This window comes from Takifugu rubripes, chromosome 11 (assembly GCF_901000725.2).
Source record: "Takifugu rubripes chromosome 11, fTakRub1.2, whole genome shotgun sequence".
In the NCBI taxonomy this organism is placed as follows: Eukaryota; Metazoa; Chordata; class Actinopteri; order Tetraodontiformes; family Tetraodontidae; genus Takifugu; species Takifugu rubripes.
In genome coordinates this window covers 402,285-422,446 of record NC_042295.1, presented here as the reverse complement: position 1 = coordinate 422,446, position 20,162 = coordinate 402,285, and positions in this window count along the sequence as shown.

The following is a 20,162-nucleotide window of genomic DNA, read 5'->3' as shown; positions in this document are numbered from 1 at the left end:
GCTCTAAAACCAGATCTGCTAAAAGAATGCGAGTTGTGTCGTCAGGGGAACCCAAGGTCAACGAGTTCCACTGTTCAATTGTAATTCTCTCAAAAAATAAATTAATTGATGGACGAAGAGTGTCCGCTGTCAACGTGTCTCTCTGCATATTTGGGGGTTTTGTTCTTGTCTTTTAGATTCTATACTGAGTCTTCAGGTTAAAGTTTTACTCATAGGTCAAATAACTGCACATAAGTCAATAAAATAAATATGCAAAGTGTATTTAATATAAAATTATCATTCAAGCAACAAAGCAAATATAACCAAGGTTTTAATCAGCCTTTGATTTAAACTCATCAACAAAGCAAATATTACCAACATGTCACCTGTCTTTGATAGTTGTCTATTTTCACCCTTTATCCATTTGAGCCCAACATCACACACCTCTACAGGTGCCTGCTACATCCAAGGACCCTTTCCCAGGTCATAAGTGACAGCAGGGCTCTTGCGGCTATACACACTGCTGCTATCGCCCGTCATAGCGTCACTAACTAGACAATTCCACAGAAGTTGTGAGGGTGTGCCTCACCCTTTGGCCGGTCCCTGCCCCTCCCATGTCTGCCTGTTGGCCCCACCCCCCACCCCAGGACTAATTACAAGAACTTTAACAATTGAGCAAGTCATTTTTCAGAGACTACATTCACACTTCAAGCAGTCAAAGAATTTAAGAATGAGAATTTATGCCTGGATTCAGGTCCAAACTAGTTTATTTTAGGAATTGACCCAGAGTCTACTGGCCCAAATGACTTATTTTATTAAGATATCTTGGCACTTGTTTTCAGGAAACCAGGAAATACAAATGTGCTAAATCTTGGGGAACTCTTCCTGTTGTCGCAGTCCTTCAGCCCTCTGTTCCAACATGAGGAGCGCCACAGAACTCAGCCCAGGAAAGAGCAGAATCTCTGGAAGATGTTTGGTTTTCTGGATGGTCCCAAGAGTTTTTTGGCAATACGGACCATTTGTTCTTCAATGATTGACTCCTCCGAGTACTTCAGTAGGAACAGGACCTCGTTCGGATTGCCCAGCTTTTTACAGGCTTTGTGGATTGTTTTGTCCATCTTGTTAAATGATTCCTCTGTCAGACTTAAATTTGCATTATTATCCCAGACTTGGGGCCAGACCTGTGCAAGGAGAGCACCGAGGACTTCATCGTTGTACTGAGGTACAATGTTTGCTTTTTGGTGAATGTGATTGAGAATCTTTTCGATTAAAAACTGGACAAATGCTCTCATTGACTCCACTTCCTTAGTTTCTTGTGGTTCCACTCCAACCACCGACGGGGGTGCATAGCTGTCTAGATGTTTTTCAAGAGAAACTGGAGCTTCTTCTATTGGTTCCTCCACGCTTACAAATGTATCCAATTCTTCAGCTTGCTCAATCTCAGAGTGAGGATCCGCTCTATCTTCAAGTGCCTCCTCAGCTTCTGAAGCCTGCAGTTCTCCTCTTAGGCTACTGTTAGCACCCTCCGCGTCCTCTAACGGATCTTTCAGAATTGGTGAGAGAATATTCACCTTGGCAGCAAATTTTACAACCAGACTTTTCAGGAACCAGTTCATTGAGGATTCAAATTTCCAGGCCTTCTTCTTGATGTCAGCATATAAGTCTTTATTCCTCTGAGTGTCTTTGCTGACAGTCTCTGGTGACAAGTGTTGGTAGATGATGTCACTCAGTGTTTTGGTGAAAAGGGGCTCATCGTTGGTCACTGTGTGGAACCCAAGTACTAATGAATTCTGCTCGTCGCATTCAAGCCAGGATGTCACGGTGACTACGATTGACCTTGCTATGTGCTTGCTATCAGCTGTCCTCAGCCACGGGTGTTGTTTCTTCAGCCGGCTGATCAAGCGATGGATCCAAACGTTGAGAAAACACTTGGCGAAGAAATTTATGATCTTTCGTTTGCAAAGTTTTAAAGGATTCTTCTTCCCCTTGTTTTCACTCAGAAAGATTTCAATGTCTTCTGATAGTTCCTGGATCTCTGTAGCGGTCTCTGTGAAGACCCCTTCGTAATCTTTATCTGGAACGATGTCCAAAATAGGAGTGACGATTTCTTTTAACTCATTGCTGAGAGAGGAATGAAGACCACGATCAGCAACTGCATTTTCCACATCTGTGGTCTCAACTGGAGAATCCTTCCTCTGTTTAACCTTTTGGGGTTTGAATAACTTGTGGACCCTTTTTCCAAACTTCCTCATCACACCAGTGGCAAAAAGAATCATGAAGTTAATAGAGAGGGACTTTGTGATGGTGTCAGGAGAGCCGGATAACACTGAGTCCAGCCCTTCTTTCACCTCTTCCTTGATCATGTCTGTTAGACTCCTCAGTGTGGCATCATCAGCATGATCTGGAATGTTCAAAGCTTCAGATAAACTCTCCGGCACTGATTTTTCCAAGCTTGACAGAACATCGCCTTTTAATTTTGGATCCTCTTGGACTGTTGTCGCTACGGCCGCAGTCACAGAACTTATCAGCTCTAAAACCAGATCTGCTAAAAGAATGCGAGTTGTGTCGTCAGGGGAACCCAAGGTCAACGAGTTCCACTGTTCAATTGTAATTCTCTCAAAAAATAAATTAATTGATGGACGAAGAGTGTCCGCTGTCAACGTGTCTCTCTGCATATTTGGGGGTTTTGTTCTTGTCTTTTAGATTCTATACTGAGTCTTCAGGTTAAAGTTTTACTCATAGGTCAAATAACTGCACATAAGTCAATAAAATAAATATGCAAAGTGTATTTAATATAAAATTATCATTCAAGCAACAAAGCAAATATAACCAAGGTTTTAATCAGCCTTTGATTTAAACTCATCAACAAAGCAAATATTACCAACATGTCACCTGTCTTTGATAGTTGTCTATTTTCACCCTTTATCCATTTGAGCCCAACATCACACACCTCTACAGGTGCCTGCTACATCCAAGGACCCTTTCCCAGGTCATAAGTGACAGCAGGGCTCTTGCGGCTATACACACTGCTGCTATCGCCCGTCATAGCGTCACTAACTAGACAATTCCACAGAAGTTGTGAGGGTGTGCCTCACCCTTTGGCCGGTCCCTGCCCCTCCCATGTCTGCCTGTTGGCCCCACCCCCCACCCCAGGACTAATTACAAGAACTTTAACAATTGAGCAAGTCATTTTTCAGAGACTACATTCACACTTCAAGCAGTCAAAGAATTTAAGAATGAGAATTTATGCCTGGATTCAGGTCCAAACTAGTTTATTTTAGGAATTGACCCAGAGTCTACTGGCCCAAATGACTTATTTTATTAAGATATCTTGGCACTTGTTTTCAGGAAACCAGGAAATACAAATGTGCTAAATCTTGGGGAACTCTTCCTGTTGTCGCAGTCCTTCAGCCCTCTGTTCCAACATGAGGAGCGCCACAGAACTCAGCCCAGGAAAGAGCAGAATCTCTGGAAGATGTTTGGTTTTCTGGATGGTCCCAAGAGTTTTTTGGCAATACGGACCATTTGTTCTTCAATGATTGACTCCTCCGAGTACTTCAGTAGGAACAGGACCTCGTTCGGATTGCCCAGCTTTTTACAGGCTTTGTGGATTGTTTTGTCCATCTTGTTAAATGATTCCTCTGTCAGACTTAAATTTGCATTATTATCCCAGACTTGGGGCCAGACCTGTGCAAGGAGAGCACCGAGGACTTCATCGTTGTACTGAGGTACAATGTTTGCTTTTTGGTGAATGTGATTGAGAATCTTTTCGATTAAAAACTGGACAAATGCTCTCATTGACTCCACTTCCTTAGTTTCTTGTGGTTCCACTCCAACCACCGACGGGGGTGCATAGCTGTCTAGATGTTTTTCAAGAGAAACTGGAGCTTCTTCTATTGGTTCCTCCACGCTTACAAATGCATCCAATTCTTCAGCTTGCTCAATCTCAGAGTGAGGATCCGCTCTATCTTCAAGTGCCTCCTCAGCTTCTGAAGCCTGCAGTTCTCCTCTTAGGCTACTGTTAGCACCCTCCGCGTCCTCTAACGGATCTTTCAGAATTGGTGAGAGAATATTCACCTTGGCAGGCAAATTTTACAACCAGACTTTTCAGGAACCAGTTCATTGAGGATTCAAATTTCCAGGCCTTCTTCTTGATGTCAGCATATAAGTCTTTATTCCTCTGAGTGTCTTTGCTGACAGTCTCTGGTGACAAGTGTTGGTAGATGATGTCACTCAGTGTTTTGGTGAAAAGGGGCTCATCGTTGGTCACTGTGTGGAACCCAAGTACTAATGAATTCTGCTCGTCGCATTCAAGCCAGGATGTCACGGTGACTACGATTGACCTTGCTATGTGCTTGCTATCAGCTGTCCTCAGCCACGGGTGTTGTTTCTTCAGCCGGCTGATCAAGCGATGGATCCAAACGTTGAGAAAACACTTGGCGAAGAAATTTATGATCTTTCGTTTGCAAAGTTTTAAAGGATTCTTCTTCCCCTTGTTTTCACTCAGAAAGATTTCAATGTCTTCTGATAGTTCCTGGATCTCTGTAGCGGTCTCTGTGAAGACCCCTTCGTAATCTTTATCTGGAACGATGTCCAAAATAGGAGTGACGATTTCTTTTAACTCATTGCTGAGAGAGGAATGAAGACCACGATCAGCAACTGCATTTTCCACATCTGTGGTCTCAACTGGAGAATCCTTCCTCTGTTTAACCTTTTGGGGTTTGAATAACTTGTGGACCCTTTTTCCAAACTTCCTCATCACACCAGTGGCAAAAAGAATCATGAAGTTAATAGAGAGGGACTTTGTGATGGTGTCAGGAGAGCCGGATAACACTGAGTCCAGCCCTTCTTTCACCTCTTCCTTGATCATGTCTGTTAGACTCCTCAGTGTGGCATCATCAGCATGATCTGGAATGTTCAAAGCTTCAGATAAACTCTTCGGCACTGATTTTTCCAAGCTTGACAGAACATCGCCTTTTAATTTTGGATCCTCTTGGACTGTTGTCGCTACGGCCGCAGTCACAGAACTTATCAGCTCTAAAACCAGATCTGCTAAAAGAATGCGAGTTGTGTCGTCAGGGGAACCCAAGGTCAACGAGTTCCACTGTTCAATTGTAATTCTCTCAAAAAATAAATTGATTGATGGACGAAGAGTGTCCGCTGTCAACGTGTCTCTCTGCATATTTGGGGGTTTTGTTCTTGTCTTTTAGATTCTATACTGAGTCTTCAGGTTAAAGTTTTACTCATAGGTCAAATAACTGCACATAAGTCAATAAAATAAATATGCAAAGTGTATTTAATATAAAATTATCATTCAAGCAACAAAGCAAATATAACCAAGGTTTTAATCAGCCTTTGATTTAAACTCATCAACAAAGCAAATATTACCAACATGTCACCTGTCTTTGATAGTTGTCTATTTTCACCCTTTATCCATTTGAGCCCAACATCACACACCTCTACAGGTGCCTGCTACATCCAAGGACCCTTTCCCAGGTCATAAGTGACAGCAGGGCTCTTGCGGCTATACACACTGCTGCTATCGCCCGTCATAGCGTCACTAACTAGACAATTCCACAGAAGTTGTGAGGGTGTGCCTCACCCTTTGGCCGGTCCCTGCCCCTCCCATGTCTGCCTGTTGGCCCCACCCCCCACCCCAGGACTAATTACAAGAACTTTAACAATTGAGCAAGTCATTTTTCAGAGACTACATTCACACTTCAAGCAGTCAAAGAATTTAAGAATGAGAATTTATGCCTGGATTCAGGTCCAAACTAGTTTATTTTAGGAATTGACCCAGAGTCTACTGGCCCAAATGACTTATTTTATTAAGATATCTTGGCACTTGTTTTCAGGAAACCAGGAAATACAAATGTGCTAAATCTTGGGGAACTCTTCCTGTTGTCGCAGTCCTTCAGCCCTCTGTTCCAACATGAGGAGCGCCACAGAACTCAGCCCAGGAAAGAGCAGAATCTCTGGAAGATGTTTGGTTTTCTGGATGGTCCCAAGAGTTTTTTGGCAATACGGACCATTTGTTCTTCAATGATTGACTCCTCCGAGTACTTCAGTAGGAACAGGACCTCGTTCGGATTGCCCAGCTTTTTACAGGCTTTGTGGATTGTTTTGTCCATCTTGTTAAATGATTCCTCTGTCAGACTTAAATTTGCATTATTATCCCAGACTTGGGGCCAGACCTGTGCAAGGAGAGCACCGAGGACTTCATCGTTGTACTGAGGTACAATGTTTGCTTTTTGGTGAATGTGATTGAGAATCTTTTCGATTAAAAACTGGACAAATGCTCTCATTGACTCCACTTCCTTAGTTTCTTGTGGTTCCACTCCAACCACCGACGGGGGTGCATAGCTGTCTAGATGTTTTTCAAGAGAAACTGGAGCTTCTTCTATTGGTTCCTCCACGCTTACAAATGCATCCAATTCTTCAGCTTGCTCAATCTCAGAGTGAGGATCCGCTCTATCTTCAAGTGCCTCCTCAGCTTCTGAAGCCTGCAGTTCTCCTCTTAGGCTACTGTTAGCACCCTCCGCGTCCTCTAACGGATCTTTCAGAATTGGTGAGAGAATATTCACCTTGGCGGCAAATTTTACAACCAGACTTTTCAGGAACCAGTTCATTGAGGATTCAAATTTCCAGGCCTTCTTCTTGATGTCAGCATATAAGTCTTTATTCCTCTGAGTGTCTTTGCTGACAGTCTCTGGTGACAAGTGTTGGTAGATGATGTCACTCAGTGTTTTGGTGAAAAGGGGCTCATCGTTGGTCACTGTGTGGAACCCAAGTACTAATGAATTCTGCTCGTCGCATTCAAGCCAGGATGTCACGGTGACTACGATTGACCTTGCTATGTGCTTGCTATCAGCTGTCCTCAGCCACGGGTGTTGTTTCTTCAGCCGGCTGATCAAGCGATGGATCCAAACGTTGAGAAAACACTTGGCGAAGAAATTTATGATCTTTCGTTTGCAAAGTTTTAAAGGATTCTTCTTCCCCTTGTTTTCACTCAGAAAGATTTCAATGTCTTCTGATAGTTCCTGGATCTCTGTAGCGGTCTCTGTGAAGACCCCTTCGTAATCTTTATCTGGAACGATGTCCAAAATAGGAGTGACGATTTCTTTTAACTCATTGCTGAGAGAGGAATGAAGACCACGATCAGCAACTGCATTTTCCACATCTGTGGTCTCAACTGGAGAATCCTTCCTCTGTTTAACCTTTTGGGGTTTGAATAACTTGTGGACCCTTTTTCCAAACTTCCTCATCACACCAGTGGCAAAAAGAATCATGAAGTTAATAGAGAGGGACTTTGTGATGGTGTCAGGAGAGCCGGATAACACTGAGTCCAGCCCTTCTTTCACCTCTTCCTTGATCATGTCTGTTAGACTCCTCAGTGTGGCATCATCAGCATGATCTGGAATGTTCAAAGCTTCAGATAAACTCTTCGGCACTGATTTTTCCAAGCTTGACAGAACATCGCCTTTTAATTTTGGATCCTCTTGGACTGTTGTCGCTACGGCCGCAGTCACAGAACTTATCAGCTCTAAAACCAGATCTGCTAAAAGAATGCGAGTTGTGTCGTCAGGGGAACCCAAGGTCAACGAGTTCCACTGTTCAATTGTAATTCTCTCAAAAAATAAATTGATTGATGGACGAAGAGTGTCCGCTGTCAACGTGTCTCTCTGCATATTTGGGGGTTTTGTTCTTGTCTTTTAGATTCTATACTGAGTCTTCAGGTTAAAGTTTTACTCATAGGTCAAATAACTGCACATAAGTCAATAAAATAAATATGCAAAGTGTATTTAATATAAAATTATCATTCAAGCAACAAAGCAAATATAACCAAGGTTTTAATCAGCCTTTGATTTAAACTCATCAACAAAGCAAATATTACCAACATGTCACCTGTCTTTGATAGTTGTCTATTTTCACCCTTTATCCATTTGAGCCCAACATCACACACCTCTACAGGTGCCTGCTACATCCAAGGACCCTTTCCCAGGTCATAAGTGACAGCAGGGCTCTTGCGGCTATACACACTGCTGCTATCGCCCGTCATAGCGTCACTAACTAGACAATTCCACAGAAGTTGTGAGGGTGTGCCTCACCCTTTGGCCGGTCCCTGCCCCTCCCATGTCTGCCTGTTGGCCCCACCCCCCACCCCAGGACTAATTACAAGAACTTTAACAATTGAGCAAGTCATTTTTCAGAGACTACATTCACACTTCAAGCAGTCAAAGAATTTAAGAATGAGAATTTATGCCTGGATTCAGGTCCAAACTAGTTTATTTTAGGAATTGACCCAGAGTCTACTGGCCCAAATGACTTATTTTATTAAGATATCTTGGCACTTGTTTTCAGGAAACCAGGAAATACAAATGTGCTAAATCTTGGGGAACTCTTCCTGTTGTCGCAGTCCTTCAGCCCTCTGTTCCAACATGAGGAGCGCCACAGAACTCAGCCCAGGAAAGAGCAGAATCTCTGGAAGATGTTTGGTTTTCTGGATGGTCCCAAGAGTTTTTTGGCAATACGGACCATTTGTTCTTCAATGATTGACTCCTCCGAGTACTTCAGTAGGAACAGGACCTCGTTCGGATTGCCCAGCTTTTTACAGGCTTTGTGGATTGTTTTGTCCATCTTGTTAAATGATTCCTCTGTCAGACTTAAATTTGCATTATTATCCCAGACTTGGGGCCAGACCTGTGCAAGGAGAGCACCGAGGACTTCATCGTTGTACTGAGGTACAATGTTTGCTTTTTGGTGAATGTGATTGAGAATCTTTTCGATTAAAAACTGGACAAATGCTCTCATTGACTCCACTTCCTTAGTTTCTTGTGGTTCCACTCCAACCACCGACGGGGGTGCATAGCTGTCTAGATGTTTTTCAAGAGAAACTGGAGCTTCTTCTATTGGTTCCTCCACGCTTACAAATGTATCCAATTCTTCAGCTTGCTCAATCTCAGAGTGAGGATCCGCTCTATCTTCAAGTGCCTCCTCAGCTTCTGAAGCCTGCAGTTCTCCTCTTAGGCTACTGTTAGCACCCTCCGCGTCCTCTAACGGATCTTTCAGAATTGGTGAGAGAATATTCACCTTGGCAGCAAATTTTACAACCAGACTTTTCAGGAACCAGTTCATTGAGGATTCAAATTTCCAGGCCTTCTTCTTGATGTCAGCATATAAGTCTTTATTCCTCTGAGTGTCTTTGCTGACAGTCTCTGGTGACAAGTGTTGGTAGATGATGTCACTCAGTGTTTTGGTGAAAAGGGGCTCATCGTTGGTCACTGTGTGGAACCCAAGTACTAATGAATTCTGCTCGTCGCATTCAAGCCAGGATGTCACGGTGACTACGATTGACCTTGCTATGTGCTTGCTATCAGCTGTCCTCAGCCACGGGTGTTGTTTCTTCAGCCGGCTGATCAAGCGATGGATCCAAACGTTGAGAAAACACTTGGCGAAGAAATTTATGATCTTTCGTTTGCAAAGTTTTAAAGGATTCTTCTTCCCCTTGTTTTCACTCAGAAAGATTTCAATGTCTTCTGATAGTTCCTGGATCTCTGTAGCGGTCTCTGTGAAGACCCCTTCGTAATCTTTATCTGGAACGATGTCCAAAATAGGAGTGACGATTTCTTTTAACTCATTGCTGAGAGAGGAATGAAGACCACGATCAGCAACTGCATTTTCCACATCTGTGGTCTCAACTGGAGAATCCTTCCTCTGTTTAACCTTTTGGGGTTTGAATAACTTGTGGACCCTTTTTCCAAACTTCCTCATCACACCAGTGGCAAAAAGAATCATGAAGTTAATAGAGAGGGACTTTGTGATGGTGTCAGGAGAGCCGGATAACACTGAGTCCAGCCCTTCTTTCACCTCTTCCTTGATCATGTCTGTTAGACTCCTCAGTGTGGCATCATCAGCATGATCTGGAATGTTCAAAGCTTCAGATAAACTCTTCGGCACTGATTTTTCCAAGCTTGACAGAACATCGCCTTTTAATTTTGGATCCTCTTGGACTGTTGTCGCTACGGCCGCAGTCACAGAACTTATCAGCTCTAAAACCAGATCTGCTAAAAGAATGCGAGTTGTGTCGTCAGGGGAACCCAAGGTCAACGAGTTCCACTGTTCAATTGTAATTCTCTCAAAAAATAAATTGATTGATGGACGAAGAGTGTCCGCTGTCAACGTGTCTCTCTGCATATTTGGGGGTTTTGTTCTTGTCTTTTAGATTCTATACTGAGTCTTCAGGTTAAAGTTTTACTCATAGGTCAAATAACTGCACATAAGTCAATAAAATAAATATGCAAAGTGTATTTAATATAAAATTATCATTCAAGCAACAAAGCAAATATAACCAAGGTTTTAATCAGCCTTTGATTTAAACTCATCAACAAAGCAAATATTACCAACATGTCACCTGTCTTTGATAGTTGTCTATTTTCACCCTTTATCCATTTGAGCCCAACATCACACACCTCTACAGGTGCCTGCTACATCCAAGGACCCTTTCCCAGGTCATAAGTGACAGCAGGGCTCTTGCGGCTATACACACTGCTGCTATCGCCCGTCATAGCGTCACTAACTAGACAATTCCACAGAAGTTGTGAGGGTGTGCCTCACCCTTTGGCCGGTCCCTGCCCCTCCCATGTCTGCCTGTTGGCCCCACCCCCCACCCCAGGACTAATTACAAGAACTTTAACAATTGAGCAAGTCATTTTTCAGAGACTACATTCACACTTCAAGCAGTCAAAGAATTTAAGAATGAGAATTTATGCCTGGATTCAGGTCCAAACTAGTTTATTTTAGGAATTGACCCAGAGTCTACTGGCCCAAATGACTTATTTTATTAAGATATCTTGGCACTTGTTTTCAGGAAACCAGGAAATACAAATGTGCTAAATCTTGGGGAACTCTTCCTGTTGTCGCAGTCCTTCAGCCCTCTGTTCCAACATGAGGAGCGCCACAGAACTCAGCCCAGGAAAGAGCAGAATCTCTGGAAGATGTTTGGTTTTCTGGATGGTCCCAAGAGTTTTTTGGCAATACGGACCATTTGTTCTTCAATGATTGACTCCTCCGAGTACTTCAGTAGGAACAGGACCTCGTTCGGATTGCCCAGCTTTTTACAGGCTTTGTGGATTGTTTTGTCCATCTTGTTAAATGATTCCTCTGTCAGACTTAAATTTGCATTATTATCCCAGACTTGGGGCCAGACCTGTGCAAGGAGAGCACCGAGGACTTCATCGTTGTACTGAGGTACAATGTTTGCTTTTTGGTGAATGTGATTGAGAATCTTTTCGATTAAAAACTGGACAAATGCTCTCATTGACTCCACTTCCTTAGTTTCTTGTGGTTCCACTCCAACCACCGACGGGGGTGCATAGCTGTCTAGATGTTTTTCAAGAGAAACTGGAGCTTCTTCTATTGGTTCCTCCACGCTTACAAATGCATCCAATTCTTCAGCTTGCTCAATCTCAGAGTGAGGATCCGCTCTATCTTCAAGTGCCTCCTCAGCTTCTGAAGCCTGCAGTTCTCCTCTTAGGCTACTGTTAGCACCCTCCGCGTCCTCTAACGGATCTTTCAGAATTGGTGAGAGAATATTCACCTTGGCGGCAAATTTTACAACCAGACTTTTCAGGAACCAGTTCATTGAGGATTCAAATTTCCAGGCCTTCTTCTTGATGTCAGCATATAAGTCTTTATTCCTCTGAGTGTCTTTGCTGACAGTCTCTGGTGACAAGTGTTGGTAGATGATGTCACTCAGTGTTTTGGTGAAAAGGGGCTCATCGTTGGTCACTGTGTGGAACCCAAGTACTAATGAATTCTGCTCGTCGCATTCAAGCCAGGATGTCACGGTGACTACGATTGACCTTGCTATGTGCTTGCTATCAGCTGTCCTCAGCCACGGGTGTTGTTTCTTCAGCCGGCTGATCAAGCGATGGATCCAAACGTTGAGAAAACACTTGGCGAAGAAATTTATGATCTTTCGTTTGCAAAGTTTTAAAGGATTCTTCTTCCCCTTGTTTTCACTCAGAAAGATTTCAATGTCTTCTGATAGTTCCTGGATCTCTGTAGCGGTCTCTGTGAAGACCCCTTCGTAATCTTTATCTGGAACGATGTCCAAAATAGGAGTGACGATTTCTTTTAACTCATTGCTGAGAGAGGAATGAAGACCACGATCAGCAACTGCATTTTCCACATCTGTGGTCTCAACTGGAGAATCCTTCCTCTGTTTAACCTTTTGGGGTTTGAATAACTTGTGGACCCTTTTTCCAAACTTCCTCATCACACCAGTGGCAAAAAGAATCATGAAGTTAATAGAGAGGGACTTTGTGATGGTGTCAGGAGAGCCGGATAACACTGAGTCCAGCCCTTCTGTCACCTCTTCCTTGATCATGTCTGTTAGACTCCTCAGTGTGGCATCATCAGCATGATCTGGAATGTTCAAAGCTTCAGATAAACTCTTCGGCACTGATTTTTCCAAGCTTGACAGAACATCGCCTTTTAATTTTGGATCCTCTTGGACTGTTGTCGCTACGGCCGCAGTCACAGAACTTATCAGCTCTAAAACCAGATCTGCTAAAAGAATGCGAGTTGTGTCGTCAGGGGAACCCAAGGTCAACGAGTTCCACTGTTCAATTGTAATTCTCTCAAAAAATAAATTAATTGATGGACGAAGAGTGTCCGCTGTCAACGTGTCTCTCTGCATATTTGGGGGTTTTGTTCTTGTCTTTTAGATTCTATACTGAGTCTTCAGGTTAAAGTTTTACTCATAGGTCAAATAACTGCACATAAGTCAATAAAATAAATATGCAAAGTGTATTTAATATAAAATTATCATTCAAGCAACAAAGCAAATATAACCAAGGTTTTAATCAGCCTTTGATTTAAACTCATCAACAAAGCAAATATTACCAACATGTCACCTGTCTTTGATAGTTGTCTATTTTCACCCTTTATCCATTTGAGCCCAACATCACACACCTCTACAGGTGCCTGCTACATCCAAGGACCCTTTCCCAGGTCATAAGTGACAGCAGGGCTCTTGCGGCTATACACACTGCTGCTATCGCCCGTCATAGCGTCACTAACTAGACAATTCCACAGAAGTTGTGAGGGTGTGCCTCACCCTTTGGCCGGTCCCTGCCCCTCCCATGTCTGCCTGTTGGCCCCACCCCCCACCCCAGGACTAATTACAAGAACTTTAACAATTGAGCAAGTCATTTTTCAGAGACTACATTCACACTTCAAGCAGTCAAAGAATTTAAGAATGAGAATTTATGCCTGGATTCAGGTCCAAACTAGTTTATTTTAGGAATTGACCCAGAGTCTACTGGCCCAAATGACTTATTTTATTAAGATATCTTGGCACTTGTTTTCAGGAAACCAGGAAATACAAATGTGCTAAATCTTGGGGAACTCTTCCTGTTGTCGCAGTCCTTCAGCCCTCTGTTCCAACATGAGGAGCGCCACAGAACTCAGCCCAGGAAAGAGCAGAATCTCTGGAAGATGTTTGGTTTTCTGGATGGTCCCAAGAGTTTTTTGGCAATACGGACCATTTGTTCTTCAATGATTGACTCCTCCGAGTACTTCAGTAGGAACAGGACCTCGTTCGGATTGCCCAGCTTTTTACAGGCTTTGTGGATTGTTTTGTCCATCTTGTTAAATGATTCCTCTGTCAGACTTAAATTTGCATTATTATCCCAGACTTGGGGCCAGACCTGTGCAAGGAGAGCACCGAGGACTTCATCGTTGTACTGAGGTACAATGTTTGCTTTTTGGTGAATGTGATTGAGAATCTTTTCGATTAAAAACTGGACAAATGCTCTCATTGACTCCACTTCCTTAGTTTCTTGTGGTTCCACTCCAACCACCGACGGGGGTGCATAGCTGTCTAGATGTTTTTCAAGAGAAACTGGAGCTTCTTCTATTGGTTCCTCCACGCTTACAAATGTATCCAATTCTTCAGCTTGCTCAATCTCAGAGTGAGGATCCGCTCTATCTTCAAGTGCCTCCTCAGCTTCTGAAGCCTGCAGTTCTCCTCTTAGGCTACTGTTAGCACCCTCCGCGTCCTCTAACGGATCTTTCAGAATTGGTGAGAGAATATTCACCTTGGCGGCAAATTTTACAACCAGACTTTTCAGGAACCAGTTCATTGAGGATTCAAATTTCCAGGCCTTCTTCTTGATGTCAGCATATAAGTCTTTATTCCTCTGAGTGTCTTTGCTGACAGTCTCTGGTGACAAGTGTTGGTAGATGATGTCACTCAGTGTTTTGGTGAAAAGGGGCTCATCGTTGGTCACTGTGTGGAACCCAAGTACTAATGAATTCTGCTCGTCGCATTCAAGCCAGGATGTCACGGTGACTACGATTGACCTTGCTATGTGCTTGCTATCAGCTGTCCTCAGCCACGGGTGTTGTTTCTTCAGCCGGCTGATCAAGCGATGGATCCAAACGTTGAGAAAACACTTGGCGAAGAAATTTATGATCTTTCGTTTGCAAAGTTTTAAAGGATTCTTCTTCCCCTTGTTTTCACTCAGAAAGATTTCAATGTCTTCTGATAGTTCCTGGATCTCTGTAGCGGTCTCTGTGAAGACCCCTTCGTAATCTTTATCTGGAACGATGTCCAAAATAGGAGTGACGATTTCTTTTAACTCATTGCTGAGAGAGGAATGAAGACCACGATCAGCAACTGCATTTTCCACATCTGTGGTCTCAACTGGAGAATCCTTCCTCTGTTTAACCTTTTGGGGTTTGAATAACTTGTGGACCCTTTTTCCAAACTTCCTCATCACACCAGTGGCAAAAAGAATCATGAAGTTAATAGAGAGGGACTTTGTGATGGTGTCAGGAGAGCCGGATAACACTGAGTCCAGCCCTTCTTTCACCTCTTCCTTGATCATGTCTGTTAGACTCCTCAGTGTGGCATCATCAGCATGATCTGGAATGTTCAAAGCTTCAGATAAACTCTTCCGGCACTGATTTTTCCAAGCTTGACAGAACATCGCCTTTTAATTTTGGATCCTCTTGGACTGTTGTCGCTACGGCCGCAGTCACAGAACTTATCAGCTCTAAAACCAGATCTGCTAAAAGAATGCGAGTTGTGTCGTCAGGGGAACCCAAGGTCAACGAGTTCCACTGTTCAATTGTAATTCTCTCAAAAAATAAATTGATTGATGGACGAAGAGTGTCCGCTGTCAACGTGTCTCTCTGCATATTTGGGGGTTTTGTTCTTGTCTTTTAGATTCTATACTGAGTCTTCAGGTTAAAGTTTTACTCATAGGTCAAATAACTGCACATAAGTCAATAAAATAAATATGCAAAGTGTATTTAATATAAAATTATCATTCAAGCAACAAAGCAAATATAACCAAGGTTTTAATCAGCCTTTGATTTAAACTCATCAACAAAGCAAATATTACCAACATGTCACCTGTCTTTGATAGTTGTCCATTTTCACCCTTTATCCATTTGAGCCCAACATCACACACCTCTACAGGTGCCTGCTACATCCAAGGACCCTTTCCCAGGTCATAAGTGACAGCAGGGCTCTTGCGGCTATACACACTGCTGCTATCGCCCGTCATAGCGTCACTAACTAGACAATTCCACAGAAGTTGTGAGGGTGTGCCTCACCCTTTGGCCGGTCCCTGCCCCTCCCATGTCTGCCTGTTGGCCCCACCCCCCACCCCAGGACTAATTACAAGAACTTTAACAATTGAGCAAGTCATTTTTCAGAGACTACATTCACACTTCAAGCAGTCAAAGAATTTAAGAATGAGAATTTATGCCTGGATTCAGGTCCAAACTAGTTTATTTTAGGAATTGACCCAGAGTCTACTGGCCCAAATGACTTATTTTATTAAGATATCTTGGCACTTGTTTTCAGGAAACCAGGAAATACAAATGTGCTAAATCTTGGGGAACTCTTCCTGTTGTCGCAGTCCTTCAGCCCTCTGTTCCAACATGAGGAGCGCCACAGAACTCAGCCCAGGAAAGAGCAGAATCTCTGGAAGATGTTTGGTTTTCTGGATGGTCCCAAGAGTTTTTTGGCAATACGGACCATTTGTTCTTCAATGATTGACTCCTCCGAGTACTTCAGTAGGAACAGGACCTCGTTCGGATTGCCCAGCTTTTTACAGGCTTTGTGGATTGTTTTGTCCATCTTGTTAAATGATTCCTCTGTCAGACTTAAATTTGCATTATTATCCCAGACTTGGGGCCAGACCTGTGCAAGGAGAGCACCGAGGACTTCATCGTTGTACTGAGGTACAATGTTTGCTTTTTGGTGAATGTGATTGAGAATCTTTTCGATTAAAAACTGGACAAATGCTCTCATTGACTCCACTTCCTTAGTTTCTTGTGGTTCCACTCCAACCACCGACGGGGGTGCATAGCTGTCTAGATGTTTTTCAAGAGAAACTGGAGCTTCTTCTATTGGTTCCTCCACGCTTACAAATGCATCCAATTCTTCAGCTTGCTCAATCTCAGAGTGAGGATCCGCTCTATCTTCAAGTGCCTCCTCAGCTTCTGAAGCCTGCAGTTCTCCTCTTAGGCTACTGTTAGCACCCTCCGCGTCCTCTAACGGATCTTTCAGAATTGGTGAGAGAATATTCACCTTGGCGGCAAATTTTACAACCAGACTTTTCAGGAACCAGTTCATTGAGGATTCAAATTTCCAGGCCTTCTTCTTGATGTCAGCATATAAGTCTTTATTCCTCTGAGTGTCTTTGCTGACAGTCTCTGGTGACAAGTGTTGGTAGATGATGTCACTCAGTGTTTTGGTGAAAAGGGGCTCATCGTTGGTCACTGTGTGGAACCCAAGTACTAATGAATTCTGCTCGTCGCATTCAAGCCAGGATGTCACGGTGACTACGATTGACCTTGCTATGTGCTTGCTATCAGCTGTCCTCAGCCACGGGTGTTGTTTCTTCAGCCGGCTGATCAAGCGATGGATCCAAACGTTGAGAAAACACTTGGCGAAGAAATTTATGATCTTTCGTTTGCAAAGTTTTAAAGGATTCTTCTTCCCCTTGTTTTCACTCAGAAAGATTTCAATGTCTTCTGATAGTTCCTGGATCTCTGTAGCGGTCTCTGTGAAGACCCCTTCGTAATCTTTATCTGGAACGATGTCCAAAATAGGAGTGACGATTTCTTTTAACTCATTGCTGAGAGAGGAATGAAGACCACGATCAGCAACTGCATTTTCCACATCTGTGGTCTCAACTGGAGAATCCTTCCTCTGTTTAACCTTTTGGGGTTTGAATAACTTGTGGACCCTTTTTCCAAACTTCCTCATCACACCAGTGGCAAAAAGAATCATGAAGTTAATAGAGAGGGACTTTGTGATGGTGTCAGGAGAGCCGGATAACACTGAGTCCAGCCCTTCTTTCACCTCTTCCTTGATCATGTCTGTTAGACTCCTCAGTGTGGCATCATCAGCATGATCTGGAATGTTCAAAGCTTCAGATAAACTCTCCGGCACTGATTTTTCCAAGCTTGACAGAACATCGCCTTTTAATTTTGGATCCTCTTGGACTGTTGTCGCTACGGCCGCAGTCACAGAACTTATCAGCTCTAAAACCAGATCTGCTAAAAGAATGCGAGTTGTGTCGTCAGGGGAACCCAAGGTCAACGAGTTCCACTGTTCAATTGTAATTCTCTCAAAAAATAAATTGATTGATGGACGAAGAGTGTCCGCTGTCAACGTGTCTCTCTGCATATTTGGGGGTTTTGTTCTTGTCTTTTAGATTCTATACTGAGTCTTCAGGTTAAAGTTTTACTCATAGGTCAAATAACTGCACATAAGTCAATAAAATAAATATGCAAAGTGTATTTAATATAAAATTATCATTCAAGCAACAAAGCAAATATAACCAAGGTTTTAATCAGCCTTTGATTTAAACTCATCAACAAAGCAAATATTACCAACATGTCACCTGTCTTTGATAGTTGTCTATTTTCACCCTTTATCCATTTGAGCCCAACATCACACACCTCTACAGGTGCCTGCTACATCCAAGGACCCTTTCCCAGGTCATAAGTGACAGCAGGGCTCTTGCGGCTATACACACTGCTGCTATCGCCCGTCATAGAGTCACTAACTAGACAATTCCACAGAAGTTGTGAGGGTGTGCCTCACCCTTTGGCCGGTCCCTGCCCCTCCCATGTCTGCCTGTTGGCCCCACCCCCCACCCCAGGACTAATTACCGTATTGGCCCGAATATAAGACGACCCTGATTATAAGACGACCCCCTCTTTTTCAAGACTCAAGTTTGAAAAAAGACTTTTTGAACACCAAATTTAATTTTTATACAGAAAATAATTACAGTACATCTGAAACAAATGATTATATCTTCGACCCACTTTTCTCCAGATTGTCGCTACATTTCTCTATTTTCTGTTATCTCTTCTCTTATTTTCTTCTCTTTTCCTTCTTACCGATATTTTTTTATTTTTCTTCTTCGTGCTACCGCTATTTTTATTTTTCTTCTTCATGACAGGGGTTCCTTTTCCCTGGGACGTTAAGTTCAGCATTCGCTTCAAATATATCTGGCGCCATCTAGCGTTGTGAATGGGTATAATGTCTAGACCGCGAATGTAAGACGACCCCCACTTTTTCAGTCTTGTTTCAACGCAAAAAACACCGTCTTATATTCGGGCCAATACGGTACAAGAACTTTAACAATTGAGCAAGTCATTTTTCAGAGACTACATTCACACTTCAAGCAGTCAAAGAATTTAAGAATGAGAATTTATGCCTGGATTCAGGTCCAAACTAGTTTATTTTAGGAATTGACCCAGAGTCTACTGGCCCAAATGACTTATTTTATTAAGATATCTTGGCACTTGTTTTCAGGAAACCAGGAAATACAAATGTGCTCAATCTTGGGGAACTCTTCCTGTTGTCGCAGTCCTTCAGCCCTCTGTTCCAACATGAGGAGCGCCACAGAACTCAGCCCAGGAAAGAGCAGAATCTCTGGAAGATGTTTGGTTTTCTGGATGGTCCCAAGAGTTTTTTGGCAATACGGACCATTTGTTCTTCAATGATTGACTCCTCCGAGTACTTCAGTAGGAACAGGACCTCGTTCGGATTGCCCAGCTTTTTACAGGCTTTGTGGATTGTTTTGTCCATCTTGTTAAATGATTCCTCTGTCAGACTTAAATTTGCATTATTATCCCAGACTTGGGGCCAGACCTGTGCAAGGAGAGCACCGAGGACTTCATCGTTGTACTGAGGTACAATGTTTGCTTTTTGGTGAATGTGATTGAGAATCTTTTCGATTAAAAACTGGACAAATGCTCTCATTGACTCCACTTCCTTAGTTTCTTGTGGTTCCACTCCAACCACCGACGGGGGTGCATAGCTGTCTAGATGTTTTTCAAGAGAAACTGGAGCTTCTTCTATTGGTTCCTCCACGCTTACAAATGTATCCAATTCTTCAGCTTGCTCAATCTCAGAGTGAGGATCCGCTCTATCTTCAAGTGCCTCCTCAGCTTCTGAAGCCTGCAGTTCTCCTCTTAGGCTACTGTTAGCACCCTCCGCGTCCTCTAACGGATCTTTCAGAATTGGTGAGAGAATATTCACCTTGGCGGCAAATTTTACAACCAGACTTTTCAGGAACCAGTTCATTGAGGATTCAAATTTCCAGGCCTTCTTCTTGATGTCAGCATATAATTCTTTATCCCTCTGAGTGTCTTTGCTGACAGTCTCTGGTGACAAGTGTTGGTAGATGATGTCACTCAGTGTTTTGGTGAAAAGGGGCTCATCGTTGGTCACTGTGTGGAACCCAAGTACTAATGAATTCTGCTCGTCGCATTCAAGCCAGGATGTCACGGTGACTACGATTGACCTTGCTATGTGCTTGCTATCAGCTGTCCTCAGCCACGGGTGTTGTTTCTTCAGCCGGCTGATCAAGCGATGGATCCAAACGTTGAGAAAACACTTGGCGAAGAAATTTATGATCTTTCGTTTGCAAAGTTTTAAAGGATTCTTCTTCCCCTTGTTTTCACTCAGAAAGATTTCAATGTCTTCTGATAGTTCCTGGATCTCTGTAGCGGTCTCTGTGAAGACCCCTTCGTAATCTTTATCTGGAACGATGTCCAAAATAGGAGTGACGATTTCTTTTAACTCATTGCTGAGAGAGGAATGAAGACCACGATCAGCAACTGCATTTTCCACATCTGTGGTC